Here is a 16,950-nt window from a genome sequence, read left to right on the forward strand (position 1 = left end):
GGGCGCATATACGCACACCGGCACGTACGCGCTCGTCCCTGCCGTCTCACTCTCTACGCCGTTCTGTCCTTGTGCGTTGCTTCGCCTCTATTGGGGACCATATGCCGCAGAGCCACCGGAACCCTCTGAACAAGGGGTTGTAATGGTTGCAGGTAGAGAAATCTCATTACTAAAACATGAGGGTAGAAAAATTTCTCAAACTACAAAAATGAACAAATAACATAATAAAATAAAACGTCTTATCAAATAAAGCAGAACCACAATTAGACCATCAACTTCGAGAATACGAAGCAGTTTTCAAGAAAGGTAGATCCTGCCCAGAACAAATCCTAAACCTCATGTTGTTGTTGTCGTCTTCAGTCCTGAGACTGGTTTGATGCACCTCTCCATGCTACCCTATCCTGTGCAAGCATCTTCATCTCCCAGTACCTACTGCAGCCTACATCCTTCTGAATCTTAGTGTATTCATCTCTTGGTCTCCCTCTACGATTTTTACCCTCCACGTTGCCCTCCAGTACTAAATTGGTGATCCCTTGATGCCTCAGAACATGTCCTACCAACCGATTTCTTCTTCTAGTCAACTTGTGCCACAAACTCCTCCCCAATTCTATTCAATACCTCCTCAATAGTTATGTGATCTACCCATCTAATCTTCAGCATTCTTCTGTACCACCACATTTCGAAAGCATCGATTCTCTTCTTGTCTAAACTATTTATCGTCCATGTTTCACTTCCATACATGGCTACACTCCATACAAATACTTTCAGGAACGACTTCCTAACACTTAAACGAATACTCGATGTTAACAAATTTCTCTTCTTCAGAAACGCTTTCCTTGCCATTGCTAGTCTCCATTTTATATCCTCTCACTTCGACCATCATCAATTATTTTGCTCCCCAAATAGCTCCTTTACTGCTGTAAGTGTCTTATTTCCTAATCTAATTCCGTCAGCATCACCCGACTTAATTCGACTACATTCCATTATCCTCGTTTTGCTTTTGTTGATGTTCATCTCATACCCTCCTTTCAAGACACTGTCCATTCCGTTCAACTGCTCTTCCAAGTCCTTTGCTGTCTCTGACAGAATCACAATGTCATCGGCGAACCTCAAAGTTTTTATTTCTTCGCCATGGATTTTAATACCTACTCCGAACTTTTCTTTTGTTTGCTTTACTGCTTGCTCAATATACAGATTGAATAGCATCGGGGAGAGGCTACAACCCTGTCTCACTCCCTTCCCAACCACTGCTTCCCTTTCATGTCCCTCGACTCATACCCTATCAAAAATCAAGAGCAAAATCAAATGTTACCACTTTCGTTGCCTTTAGGAAAGCATACGACTCAATACACCGGGAATCCCTCCTATCCGTACTAAAAGAATTAAATCTAGATAACAAAACCACAAATCTAATCAGAGAACCCTTACGAACATATGCTCCAAAATCAAATTCATGGCACAACCCTCCGACCTATTTGAGATAAAAACTGGTGCTTGACAAGGAGATGGACTCTCCCCACTGCTATGTAACAGCGCCCTACAAAATGTAGACTGTGGAACTCCAAGATCCATAGTGGAATCCAACTAGGAAAGAAAAAATCATTGGCACCGAAGTCAACTGTCTAGCCTCTGTAGATGATAATCCCTACCAGCCGAGAACTAGAAACAAGCCAAAGAAGAGATTCTCGAACTACAAAAACAGGCTGGCAAAGTAGTCTCAAAATCTGCTTTGAAAAGATCAAGATAATGACAAAGATAAGGAAACACCCCAACTAGCTTTCCAATTCACCAAAAGCACATATAACAAAGTCCCTCTCGTGGAATGCCAAAAATAAAACATAAAAATACAGTAATCGAGCTGGAAGCTCTTTATGCAGTCGAAACATGGTTCATCACCAACCATGGCTCTGTTGAAAGTCTGGAGACCAAAGAAAGGGAGATAGTAAGAAAAATTCTTGGCCCAGATTCCACAAAAACAAACTAATTCACAACAAAAATGAAACCCTTTACCAAACTACCGAAAAACTCTCAGACACAATGAGGAAAGGAAGAATTGATTTTATGGAGTGATCCTCAGAATGAACCAAAATAGATTAACGATAAAAATTTTTACTACTTTCGCAAAAAACAATCAAATTGGTTTATGGAAACGGAGAAGGACTTAAAAGAATTAGAAAATCACAAAGAATATGCTCATAGACAGAATTGCAAAATAAAAAAAATAAAAAAACAAAAAAGAGAGGTTCTAAGTAAAAACTAAAACCAGACGAACAATCCAAATTTACAATTTGTACAGAAACCAGATGGCAGTTATAAGAGTCGAGGGACATGAAAGGGAAGCAGTGGTTGGGAAGGGAGTGAGGCAGGGTTGTAGCCTCCCCCCGACGTTATTCAATCTGTATATTGAGCAAGCAGTGAAGGAAATAAAAGAAAAATTCGGAGTAGGTATTAAAATCCATGGAGAAGAGATAAAAACTTTAAGGTTCGCTGATGACATTGTAATTCTGTCAGAGACTGCAAAGGACTAGGAAGAGCAGTTGAACATAATGGGCAGTGTCTTGAAAGGAGGCTATAAGATGAAAATCAACAAAAGCAAAACGAGGATAATGGAATGTAGTCGAATTAAGTCGGGTGATTCTGAGGGAATTAGATTAGGAAATGAGACACTTACAGCAGTAAAGGAGTTTTGCTATTTGGGGAGCATAATAACTGATGATGGTCGAAGTAGAGAGGATATAAAATGTAGACTGGCAATGGCAAGGAAAGCGTTTTTGAAGAAGAGAAATTTGTTAACATCGGGTATGGATTTAAGTGTCAGGAAGTCGTTTCTGAAAGCATATGAATGGAGTGTAGCCGTGTATGGAAGTGAAACATGGACGATAACTAGTTTGGACAAGAAGAGAATAGAAGCTTTCGAAATGTGGTGCTACAGAAGAATGCTGAAGATTAGATGGGTAGATCATATAACTAATGAGGAGGTGCTGAATAGGATTGGGGAGAAGAGAAGTTTGTGGCACAACTTGACTAGAAGAAGGGATCGGTTGGTAGGACATGTTCTGAGGCATCAAGGGATCACAAATTTAGTATTGGAGGGCAGCGTGGAGGGTAAAAATCGTATAGGGAGACCAAGAGATGAATACACTAAGCATATTCAGAAGGATGTAGGTTGCAGTAGGTACTGTGAGATGAAGAAGCTTGCATAGGATAGAGTAGCATGGAGAGGTGCATCAAACCAGTCTCAGGACTGAAGACCACAACAACAACCTTACGAGTATTTGGGCCGCTGAAAATTCTGCAGTAGGTAATTTGGATAAAAGGAATTCTTACTGCGATTTCACTCCGCATTGGTATTCAACTTTTTGCGATTCATAGTAATAGGAAGCAAAGTATTTTTTTTCTTTCTCCCGACTTTCAGGATTTCCTTCTTTCATTATTCCGCGGGACCGGATGAGAGAAGGTAATAACGCAGCCTGGCGCCCGCAGCGCCGCGCCGACCTGAATGTTAATCACGGCCCATTAATGTCGGACTCCGTCCTTCCCTACTTTTATCAGACCATCAGGCTGCGCATATTAATGACTATTGTGATCTACGAATGTTCGCATTGAGCATGTTTCAGCGCGTAAAGTTTACGATTTTTAAATTTCGTTGTAAGGCTCCTCATTGTGGAAAACAGTCTTCATGTGATTTGAACGCTTCATCAGAGTAGACGGAAAAGAATGGGATCAGCAAAAAAATTTAGTTACACAAGAAAACAAAAATAATCCTTCCAACAGTTTTTCTAGAAGACATATTACGTCATTGTCATAAACAGGTCACCGTCGTCATCATTTCACAGTTACGGTCGCAGGTTCGAATCCTGCCTCGGGCATGGATGTGTGTGCTGTCCTTAGGTTAGTTAGGTTTAAGTAGTCTTAGTTATAGGGGACTGATTACCACAGATGTTAAGTCCCATAGTGTTCAGAGCCATTTGAACCATCATTTCACAGTTGTAGATATATTGTTGAAATAAATTATTAGACCGAGGTAAATACTGCAATGTCGGTCGAAAGTACCATATTTTCTGTAAAGTCAAATCAGAAACGTAACAAACATGGAAGACATTTTTGTTCACAATTCGTAATGTTACTGATGTGTCCTTTCTGCAGGTTCTCAAGAAAATGTCCTGAGTCTTTTTACGTATGTGTCAGTCTTCCCCACCTGCGGCTCGAACAGAGAGGCCAGTTGTTTTGCCAGTGTATGTAGTCAGTTGGACAATTGTGACCGTTTATACGATGTGCTGTTGTGTTTATTTAGGGATGAACTAAAGGTAGATAGTGAAAATCATAGCCATCACACAGTCTACGCGCTTAAACCACTCGTCAGCCGCGTAATTGGTGGAAGGTGACCGTCTAGAAATACCAAGGTGCAGCTCACATCTGAATTAATGTTTCTATCGAGTTTACCTGTAGAATATGAGGCTGATGCACGATCTTGAGTGAGCAATGACTTGTCGCAAATTTCTAAGAGGGGATCAACTAACTCATACACTACTAATGTAGTGCTCCTGTCCATTATCCTCAATACTCGCAAATATCGCTGATTCCGTAGGAATTTGAGGTTCTTCGTCCGAAATAACAGACACCACATATGTATAAATTTGTTTGTAACGTGGTGCGACAACTTATTTACGCGACGCGTTGTATTCATTTTGGCACGTCACATCAGTACTTGGTTCAAATGGCTCTGAGCACTATGGGACGTAACAGCTACGGTCAGCAGTCCCCTAGAACTTAGAACTACTTAAACCTAACTAACCTAACGACATCACACAACGCCCAGTCATCACGAGGCACAGAAAATCCCTGACCCCGTCGAGAATCTAACCCGGGAACCCGGGCTTGGGAGCATCACATCAGTACTCTAAGCACACATAGTTATAACATAAACCGAAAACAAACGGATATTATCAACATCTATATACATACTCCGCAAGCCATAGCACGTTCCGTGCCGTAGGGTACCTGTACCACCACGGCAGTTTCCTTTCCTGTTCCACACACAGAGAGAGCAAGCAAACGGCTGTCTATATGCTTCCATATGAATCCTGATTTCTCATATCTTATCGCCATGATCCTTAGGCGAAATGTATATTGGCGGCAGCTTCAAATGCTGGTTCTCTAAATTTTTCCGATATTGTCCCTCGAAAAGAACATAGCCTTACCTCCAGGTATTCCCATTTGAGTCGCCAAAGCATCTCCGTGACACGTGTTGTCCGAACCTACCGGTACCATACACTGGTGTCCTACATTAAAGCAACAAACGGAAATTTGCCTTTATATTTCCACAAAACAGTATAAACAAATGATAGTAGAGTGGAAAAAATGTAAAGAATAGAGAACGTAAACAGTTGCAACTTGCATAACGATAGATAATAATGCCCTTCGTTATTTTTTTTCAACTGAAAGGATTTGCACACACATTCCGACAGTTGGTTAATGTGCTCAGTATGGGGTGTGACCACGTGCGGCAGGGTGTCACTACGTCTGGCAGCAATAAAGGCCTGACAATGACGCGGTATTCTGTGAATGATGTCACCAGTCTCATGTTGAGGTAATAACGCCCATTCTCCCTGCAGAGCTGCTCGCAAGTCTTGTATAATAGTTGGTGGGTTCTGAAGTGTAGTAACAGGTCTCCCTAGTTCATCTTAGACATGTCCTATAGGATTCAAATCGGGATAGCGAGCAGCCCACGCCGTGCTTGTAATGCCTCTCGGTTCCAAGAAAACTTCAACCAACCTGCTCTACGTGGTCGTGCATTATTGTCCGTCAAAACAAAGTCGGGGCCCACACCACCTCGCAACAACCGCACATGAGATCCCCAGGTCTCGTCACGATACCTGACAGCCGTTAAACCTTGCCACTTCACCAGTAGACAAGTGTAATGTGCTGCGCATATATAGAAAGAAAGATCCCTTATCATTTAGCTACAGTATAGCAGGTCAGCAACTGGAAGCAGTTAATTCCATAAATTATCTGGGAGTACATATTAGAAGTGATTTAAAATGGAATGATCATAGCCAGCCGCGGTGGTCTAGCGGTTCTAGGCGCTCAGTCCGGAACCGCGCGACTGCTACGGTCGCAGGTTTCGAATCCTGCCTCGGGCATGGATGTGTGTGATGTCTTTAGGTTAGTTAGGTTTAAGTAGTTCTAAGTTCTAGGGGACAGATGACCACAGATGTTAAGTCCCATAGTGTTCAGAGCCATTTGAACCATTTGAATGATCGTCGGTAAAGCAGATGCCAGACTGAGATTCATTGGAAGAATCCTAAGGAAATGCAATCCGAAAACAAAAGAAGTAGGTTACAGTACGCTTGTTCGCCCACTGCTTGAATACTGCTCAGCAGTGTGGGATCCGTACCAGATTGGGTTGATAGAAGAGATAGAGAAGATCCAACGGAGAGCAGCGCGCTTCGTTACAGGATCATTTAGTAATCGCGAAAGCGTTACGGAGATGATAGATAAACTCCAGTGGAAGACTCTGCAAGAGAGACACTCAGTAGCTCGGTACGGGCTTTTGTTGAAGTTTCGAGAACATACCTTCACCGAGGAGTCAAGCAGTATATTGCTCCCTCCTACATATATCTCGCGAAGAGACCATGAGGATAAAATCAGAGAGATTAGAGCCCACACAGAGGCATACCGACAATCCTTCTTTCCACGAACAATACGAGACTGGAATAGAAGGGGGAACTGATAGAGGTACTCAAGATACCCTCCGCCACACACCGTCAGGTGGCTTGCGAAGTATAGATGTAGATGTAGAATTTCATGTACAGGTGTTCGTGTGGTCGACATAATCCCTGCCCGCACCATTAGGGATTCTCCTCGATATCGGTCTCTTTTCAAAACGTTTGGGTCCCAAAAGTGAGTCCCACGTTCTATCCAGTTACGAATCGTTGAGAATCACTCTCGAGATGAAATCGAGATCCATCTGTGAAGAGAACATTGGCCTCTGCTCGATCGTCTAGGTGGCATATTGTCGACTCCACTCTAGACGTCCTCTTCTGCGCAGAGGCATCAGAGGTACACATGCAGCAGGTCTCCAACAATAAGTGTCATTCTGCCTAAGCCTGCTGTACACCCCTCGATACAACACGTCCAGTGGATGCTGCGAGGTCAGATGCTAGTTGTCCGTGCAGTACGAAGGCTGTCGCGTCGTGCCCTTACAGCCAAATGACGGCCCTCTCCTTTGGATGTCACACGTGGTCGGCACTGTCCTGGTCGTCAGGATACAGGTTTGGTCGCTATAAACCGTCACCTCATCCGAATAACAACAAAACGATTCAGATAAGTCATCCGGCCGTAACAGTTTGCGATTGTCCTGTTTCCATTTTTCCTATGGCTCCCCACCACAAAGAATCTGGTAGGTGTCTTCTCTGTGTCATACTGCATCGTCTGTGACACTGTGTACACAGCGATTGCGGATGTGATGTGGGACTACCCGGCAAACACTATCCCATTTGATAGGTGCTCCGATGTCGTAGTTGGCGTTGTTGTCTGTTGATCGGATTGCATTCTTCTGTGCAGAACATGATCGTACTGACATCTGTTGGCATTCTGTATGATTATATCGTGAATTAGACACATGACGGGGCAATAGTGGTTAATTTTGGACGCCAGTGTATCTGGCAGCCAGCCTCTGAATTGCTTCGATGTCTTCCTTCAGTGCGACCTGGTGGTGATCTCAAACACTCAAGCAGTACCTAAGATTAGGTTGCACAAGCGTCCCATATGCAGTCTCCTTTACAGGTGAGCCACACTTTCTTAAAATTCTCCCTATGAACGAAGGTCGACCATTCGCCTTCCATGTCACAGTGCTCATATGCTCGTTCCATTTCGTATCGCTTTGCAACGTTACGCCCAGATATTTAAACGTCAAGCAGACCATAGCTAATGCTGTATCCGAATATTACGGGCTTGTTTTTCCTATCCGTCCGCATTAACTTAGGCCAATATTTTTCTACAAATGGCCATACAACATCTTTTAATATTTTGGTTGTTTATAGAGGGTGAATCTCTCATCTACCTCTACATACATACTCCGCAATCCATGGTATGGTGCGAGGCGGAGTCTACCCTGAACCACTACTATTCATTTCCTTTCCTGTTCCATCGTACATGCAGGAGAATCATACGAACATACCGTCATCTGACCATCGCACACAGTTTCGTGTGGACAACATTGTAATAAGCATCCCTGGCGTAGAGAAATCTCAAAGAGTTGAAAGCTAATACATCGCCAGGACCTGACGGAATCAAAAAAATGTTCAAATGTGTGTGAAATCTTATGGGACTTAACTGCTAAGGTCATCAGTCCCCAAGCTTACACACTACTTAACCTAAATTATCCTAAGGACAAACACACACCCATGCCCGAGGGAGGACTCGAACCTCCGCCGGGATCAGCCGCACAGTCTATGACTGCAGCGCCCTAGACCGCTCGGCTAAACCCGCGCGGCCCTGACGGAATCCCAGTTAAGTTTTACAAACCGTACTCTACAGCATTGGCCCTTTGTTTAGCTTGCATTTATCGCAACTTTCTCGCCCAGCGCGAAGTCCAAAGTGACTGGAAAAAACGCAGATGACTCCTATACGTAAGAAGGGTAAAAGAACGGACCCGCAAAATTACAGGACAATATCCTTAACATCGGTTTAATGCAGAATGCTTGAACATATTCTCAGATTTTCTTGAGAGGGAAAAGCTGTTGTTCACAAATCAGAGGGATTTACAGAACACTGATCGTGCGAAACTCAGCTTGCACTTTTCTCATACGATATCCCACGGACTATGTATGTAGGGCTACAAGTGAATTCCATATTTCTAGATTTCCGTGAAGTTTTTCACACGATGCGAGACTGCCGACTGTTCACGAAGGTACGAGTATACAGAATAGTTTGCCAGATATGTGAGGGGCCCGACAGTGAGTGTTCAGTAAAGACAAGCTGTTGAGTACTGTTCGATTGTTCGGAATCCGCACCATGTCGGATTTAGGTAAGACGTCGAAGCAGTTCAGAGATGTTAATTTTAAATTAACAACAGCCTCAGTTGCAATGTTTACCTAGATTTACCTAGGTTTTAATTGGGATAAACCAACCTTCTTCAGAATAAAAGAACAAGTACGCATGACACACTATCGCGCATGCGCTCTCGAGGCTATAGCCAGTTCCAGTACAACATCCATTGTTGCCGTACTGCGGTCGCGAAGTGGGGCCGAGGCTGTTTCCCAGATAAGTTATTGCAATATGACGATGTATTACTATATTATATTTTTTAGTTTTTAACGTTGTCCATTATGGACAAATCTTAATTTCTTTTATTCTGAAGAAGGTTGGGTTATCCCAACTGAAACCTAGGTAAATCTAGACAAACGTTGCAACTGAGGCTGTTGTTAATTTAAAATTAATATTTATACGGTTGCTGACAGGGCCGAGAAAAGTTCAGAGATGGGCTGCTAGATTTGTTGCCGGTAGGTTTGAACAACACGCAGGTAGATGCTATTTTCCTTGAGTTCCGGAAGGTGTTCGATACAGTTCCGCACTGTAGCCTGATAAACAAAGTAAGAGCCTACGGAATATCACACCAGCTGTGTGGCTGCATTGAAGAGTTCTTAGCAAACAGAAAACAGCATGTTGTTCTCAATGGAGAGACGTCTACAGTCGTTAAAGTAACCTCTGACGTGCCACAGGGGAGTGTTATGGGACCATTGCTTTTTACAATATATATAAACGAACTAGTAGATAGTGTCGGAAGTTCCATGCAGCTTTTCGCGGATGATGCTGTAGTATACAGAGAAGTTGCAACATTAGAAAGTTGCAGTGACATGCAGGAAGATCTGCAGTGGATAGGCACTTGGTGCACGGAGTGGCAACTGACCCTTAACATAGACAAATGTAATGTATTACGAATACATAGAAAGAAGGATTCTTTATTGTATGATTATATGATAGCGCAACAAACACTGGTAGCAGTTACTTCTGTAAAATATCTGGGAGTATGCGTTACGGAACGATTTGAAGAGGAATGATCATATAAAATTAATTGTTGGTAAGGCGGGTGCCAGGTTGAGATTCATTGGGAAGGTCCTTAAGAAATGTAGTCCATCAACAAAGGAGGTGGCTTACAAAACACTCGTTCGACCTATACTTGAGTATTGCTCATCAGTGCGGGATCCGTACCAGGTCGGGTTGACGGAGGAGATAGAGAAGATCCAAAGAAGAGCGGCGCGTTTCGTCACAGGGTTATTTGGTAAGCGTGATAGCGTTACGGAGATGTTTAGCAAACTCAAGTGGCAGACTCTGCAAGAGAGGCGCTCTGCATCGCGGTGTAGCTTGCTGTCCAGGTTTCAAGAGGGTGCGTTTCTGGATGAGGTATCGAATACATTGCTTCCCCCTACTTATACCTCCCGAGGAGATCACTAATGTAAAATTAGAGAGATTCTAGAGCGCAGGAGGCTTTCCGGCAGTCGTTCTTACCGCGGACCATATGCGACTGGAACAGGAAAGGGAGGTAATGAAAGTGGCACGTAAAGTGACCCCCGCCACACCCCGTTGGGTGGCTTGGGGAGTATAAATGTAGATGTAGATGTAGAAGTACTACGAAACTCGAATGAGTATGACGAGCGAAGGCGACATTGTTTTCGCTTAAATTTGGCATATCTAAGGCACCATAAATCTCCCCTTTCTTGAACAAGTCCTGATGTGTGTAACGACGTGCTCATCTCTGCTGTGGGGCTAACGGTCTCGCGAGCGCTGGGGAACCCATTTGCCAGCGCTGCCGTGCCGCTTGGCGAGCGACAACTTGCGGGTGGACGCTACCGCACAGCAGCGCACATGGCGGCGGTCGCGACACTAAACCGCGCGCCTAACGGCCCCTGGCTGGCAGGCGCCCAGCGCCCCCACAGTACTAAGGAGGCGCCGGCCCTCACATACACTCTGCAGCAGCGCGGCAATTCACTGTGCGATAAATTCGTCCATTCTCGCTGGCCTCGTAATACAGCAACACTGGACTTCGGCTGCCTCCGGAACTTCCACAGTCTACATATACTCTACCCAAGTGTGTACTGCATATTGTAATACACCATTGCTTCTAGCATGAAGTTTCTGCGAAGTAACACGGTTATAAAACCTAATACTCGCTTAGCGTTTAAGGGCGTTTCTGAATACGGGGAATCTCGTTAGGACATCCAGATTTATGTTTTCACAGTTTTGCTAAATGACCTAACTTTCTCAACCCTCCTCCAGTTGAACAAGTGCAGATTCTCTAATGATGATAACTTCGAACAAATGTTAAATTCTGAACTAACTACCTTCCTTATACCTGGATCGTCATACAGCAATTACAAAAAATTAAGTTTCCTCGTGTGCCGTTTGTTACTTGAATAAAACCTTTTGTCACTATTGATTAAATATCGAAACTTTGGTACAACGCTGAAGTGAATGAAATGCTACATACCATTTTTCCTGATTATTGTTGAGAGTTACGGAACAGGTTCAAAATGGTTCAAATGGCTCTGAGCACTATGCGACTTAACTTCTGAGGTCATCAGTCCCCTAGACTTAGAACTACTTCAACCTAACTAACCTAAGGACATCACACACATCCATGCCCGAGGCAGGATTCGAACCTGCGACCCTAGCGGTCGTGCGGTTCCAGACTGTAGCGCCTTTAACCGCTCGGCCACTCCGGCCGGCTACGGAAGAGGAATTATTACTTAAAATATTACTCAAAAGGGTCCTGTCTCTATCCTAAACTTACTCCGCCAATATACAAAAGTTTTTCTGCAAATAAAATACTCTCTTATTAGTTATATACTCAGATGTTAAGTCCCATAGTGCCCAGAGCCATTTGAACCATTTGAGCCACACTATGTAGACCCTTAACAGGGAAATGTTTGTCGGTCATTACTGTAGCTGAATTGCCAACAAGATGACGTACTACATCAATGGGCAGAAGTTCAATTCCATGTTAATTTGCTACAGTTTGTTTTATTTTACTTGCTTCCCGTAAAGTATATGTAATATATGGAAATTTTCCTCTATATCAATTTTGTGCAGTTAATTATCCACAGTAGGTGCGACAGTTTTTAGGTTAACGAGGATTACTTGTGGTGGTAAGTGAGATGAAACTGGCGTCAATGTTTGCTGTGAGCCCATTCGTGTGGGTTGGCCCTGACTCCTACAGGTAATTACAGTAACAGTTTTAAAAACGTTCTGCGACTCAATGGCTGGCAGACTCTCTTTGACACACTAGACGAATATGCACTAGACAGAAAAACTATGTCACTCCTGCAACGGACACTCACAGACACCATATCAAAAATAAAATTTATGGGAGAAGTCTCAGAACCATTCGAAATACATTCAGGGATCAGATAATTGATGGTCTCTCACCGCTTCAATTCTAAATGATCTCGGACAAAATTATCAGACAGTGGGAAGAAAAACTAAAAGACAGCTCGGAAAAATATGTTCACAAACAAGACAATCATAAAATGCTTGGCATTTGCAGATGACCTGGAAATACTCAGCAACAATAGACGTGAAGCACAGAAATACTTACATAAAATCTCTGCCAATACAGATTTAGTGACATCACAGAAAAATCAGTACACTGAAAGAAAGATCAACAACACACAAGTCATCCACACAAAACAAGGAGAGGGTAAGAGAGTGGATAAAACTCAAGTATCTGGGCACGTACGTAAAAGGCAGCCAACATAGAACGAACACAAAAACTTCACAAAGCCTACAACCTGACATGGACACACTACAGTAAGAGAAACGTGCCAAGACAGCCTACTACCAGTAGCACTCTGCGTATCAGAAACTACTAAGGCGGAGCGTCAGGCATCACAGAAACAGGAAACATTGAACGTAAAATCCTCAGAAAAATTTTTGGAGCAGTACACAGGGATGGTATATGGATGAAGAGACTAACCAAAGGTTTATACGAACGCACACACAGGCTCACAGACATGGTCAGAAAACGCCGACTAATATTCTGTGGACACACATATAGAATGAACAGCAACAGACTCACAAACAGGATTTTTAATGCAGCAAACAGCTCAATCAACAAAGCCGGTTGGTTTCAAGAAATAGAAGAAGACCTAAAAGGAGCAGGAATCAGAACGGAATCGATAAATGAAAAAGAGAAATTCAGAAACATAGGTTTGCACACAAAATTTGAAGTAAAAAAAAATGAAGCAACCAGGGAAAAGATTGGCAGAGCAAAGTAAACAGGAACAAAATCGAAGAATGATGAGCTTTTGGGTAGAGGAAAATAGGAAGGAAACAAGAGCAAATTGAATAATCATATAACATTCGGGTTAAACACTGTCTTAAGGGAAAAAATGTATAATAATACTAATAATAATAATGGCGATGATAAGGACAATGATGATGATAATGATGATGATGATGAATGTGATACTAATAATTACAGTCCTGCAAAAGGGCGAAGATGATCAAAAGCTGATTATTGATTCTACACAACAGCAGCAACACGAAATTTGAGGTTCCCTTACGATTACACTACTGACTTCTGGAAAGGGTGATGTTACACCCGATGGCCAACCTATTTTGGTACGTGTGAACACACTGATTGTTGATCGCTCAAGAGTAACTCTTGTAAAAGTGTTCTGGTCACTAGGCTTTAGTTTTCGAGAAAGAGATAATTGTAATGCATAACGTTTTATACTGTCCTTTAGGCAGTCTCTTCCTGCATTTCATTTCGTCAATGCGTCGTGTGATACGTATCACAAAAGCATTCGAAACATCTACTGATACGATGCGGTTGCTGCCACCTACATATTTGTGACTCTTATTGCGGTATTGTTCTAAATCAAGCTTTCAGAAGATGTTACAAAATTAGATAATTTGTTAATGTAATGTATGGGGAGTATTATAAGAGTAGCACTAATTTCTGTTATGTTTTAAGTTTCTGTATTTGTTTACATGCCCTTTGCAGCGTAAGTGCTGCAATATGCATCTGAGTACGTAGGTTTTACGTTTACTGAAGTTTAACTAGTATCCCATCTTTGTTTTCAGGTGAGTTACTGAGGAAGAGAGGTCGCCCGGTTGCAGCTGATTCGAAGAAGTCTCGTCCTTGAAACCCGTAAGAAATTTTCTGTTAGCGTCTATGTATTTCACATCAGCATATGGCTTTCCGTGCTCTTGCACAAGCATTCTGCACATTGCTTCAATTTTATTCCACAGCGCAGCTGTTTATAAAAAACACAATTAAACTGTGCACCAGCATTTGTTCGAGGCAGTAGCTGTTGAATCTGAACGAAATGATATTTTCTACTGTAGATTATCTGTCTTTGTTGATTTACATGGATTCAAAATTGGATGAAGGACAAATTGTCATCCGTCTGCTTATGTTAGCCACAGTCACAGTATGGAAACGTTACCATACAAGATGATGATGCCTCATGATGACCCGATACATTTGCGAATTTATAATACATCAATTACTACGCTGTCTGTTTTAGAATGAAGCCTTTTGTGCTTAGAAGTCGACCACAAACAGTCAAACGCTATAAATATAACTAGTTGGAGATTTAATCTCTGAAATAAGATATTTAACAATTGACATCCCCACCTACCTCAGCACTAAGGGGGGAAAAATGCGCATTTATCGTTAATTTCATGTCTTCGTTGCGGGAACTCTACGAAGTTATGTTAAATGGACCGAAGATACTACTGCAGTAGTGTTGTTAGCAAACGGTACGCAGATTTCTTGGGGACATTGCGGGTAAGTAGTGTGCCTCTGTTAAGGACACCACATAAGAGCCTTCAGTGCTGTATTTTCTAGAGTGCGTTTCTAGTATTCCTGACATTGATCGTGTGTTGATTAAAGACGGTACAGAATCCAGAAACTCACTGTCCGTAACAAGTCGATGTAGCCTATACAAAAGTGCAACAGGTTTTGTTCGAGTAACGTAAGCAAGGTTATTGTCGTGACATCCTGCAGCATAAATTTAAAGAACGAGCCTTCTTGGTATACTGTGTAAGGAAAGTTTGGTCGGATGTAAAGACATATGGTCATTATACACACCCACTATACGTGAATGGAAGTAGGACCGCGTAATAATTATGCGAGGTATCGTGTTTCAAGCACTGTACAGGGGTTAGATTGATACATATGTAACAAATTTATCGTCAGGGATTTTATACAAACTGTTACTATGGCACGTCCGGGTGCCCCTGTAGCTACATTAAAATCCATACCTCACGAGTTGCTGTAGATCACACATCTAGCAGATGGTCATCCCGGTACTGTAGCTGGCTCACAGATTCGTTGTTTCACAAACCGTCTCCTGAGGCACACTGCTCGTATGAGGAAGAGGTCAATAAACATAGCATACTATCACTGAAAGCGTTATGCTCGGATCTAGAGACTGACACAGGAAAGGCTGGACACCATCAAAACAGTCTGGAGAGTGACTGTTTTAGTCATTGCAAATGCTGGGTATATTGAACCCTTCGCTTTAAGCGGGTCGCAAGAGCGGAACACAGCAGCGGTTTTATAATCATCGATGCCCTGTCACGTCGCCACAACTCCTGCCCCTCTCACCACCCCTCACCCCTTCATCTCCCCGGACGTTCCCTCTGACATGAACACGGCCCGTGTCAAGCTTCTGTCCATGTGCAGGCCCAAATTGTCTGCAAAAGGCACCACATCCCTAACAGTCACCACATTGTGCTCTTTTACATTTGGTTTAATACTCATCTGGTCATTAGACTAAGGATTACTAGCGTTTCCTGGAAGCGTCCATATCGAATGCAGACAATATCTTTCAAATAAAACGCATACATTTAACCACAAGTAAATGATATCAATGCCGTTTTGGAAACATTCAGCTATATCAAAACAATATAGAGCAATTTGAATGGATTCCAAATTTAAGCGCAAAAATAGCATGGTAGTTTACTTTTAAAAAATCATCTACGTTATACCTAACACAGCAATTCGAACCTATTGACGAATATCATCAAATTAATAGCATTCCGAAAATGTATGGCACAGTCAACAAAATTAAAAGAGGTTTTAATTAAAAACCTAAGGTGAGAAGAGGTAAGTAGGGCAGTATGATTACTGAACTAAGCAAAATTTTATCATCAATCAAGAAATATTTTGACAATCTATTGAATGCTTCTATTCTGGAATAGCCAATGAAAAATCCCAGGAGGAACATTAATAACGATCAAATTCCAGAAATGATATTTTAAGAGGTGTTGGGAAGTATCAGGCATCTGAAAAGAAAAGAAAAGCAAGACAGCTGGGAGTGACGGAATTCCGACTGATGAGATACTAAAATATGAAGCTGAAGCACTGCATAAATGTTTGTTTCATGTGATAAAGGTAATCTCAGAAATGGAGAAGGTACCAATAGAATGGAATCATTAACACTCCTAATACCTAAAAAAGGAGACAGGGAAGACATCAGAAACTCTACGGAGATATACTAACAAACACAGACTAAAGATTTTTTTCTACTTTGGTGCTAAGCCGCTTGAAACCACACACAGAAAATGTAATCGGCGAGCCGGCCGGTGTGGCTGAGCGGTTCTTGGCGCTACAGTCTAGAACCGCGCGACCACTACGGTCGCGGGTTCGAATCCTGCCTCGGGCATGGATGTGTGTGATGTCCTTAGGTTAGTTAGGTTTAAGTAGTTCTAAGTTCGGCGATTACCAAAATGGCTTTCGCAGAAATAGATGCACTGCTGACAATATATTTGTAATAATAGTAAGAAATGAAAAATCATGGGAATACAAACAAAAAATACATTACTTGTTCATCGATTTTATGAAAACTCATGACTCTATTGACATACAAAGCCTGTGGAATGTAATGACAGATTTTGAATTTCCAATTAAATTTATAAATATTCATTGCTGATAAC

At 42.3% G+C, this 16,950-nt stretch overlaps 1 protein-coding gene across 3 annotated transcripts in view; it reads left to right on the forward strand.

Moving 5' to 3' along the window:
* LOC126236504 (neuromodulin) overlaps positions 1-16,950 on the forward strand; it is a 949,037-nt gene that overhangs the window by 393,996 nt on the left and 538,091 nt on the right. For 2 of the 3 annotated variants that reach the window (XM_049945862.1, XM_049945864.1), the window contains exon 2: positions 14,089-14,155. The exons of the other annotated variant lie outside the window; for it this stretch is intronic. The gene's annotated coding sequence lies outside the window, so the exon portion shown is untranslated. The remainder of the gene's footprint in view (positions 1-14,088; positions 14,156-16,950) is intronic. 3 annotated transcript variants of the gene reach the window in all.

The sequence above is a fragment of the Schistocerca nitens genome, chromosome 2 (genome assembly GCF_023898315.1).
Source record: "Schistocerca nitens isolate TAMUIC-IGC-003100 chromosome 2, iqSchNite1.1, whole genome shotgun sequence".
NCBI classification, from domain to species: domain Eukaryota; kingdom Metazoa; phylum Arthropoda; class Insecta; order Orthoptera; family Acrididae; genus Schistocerca; species Schistocerca nitens.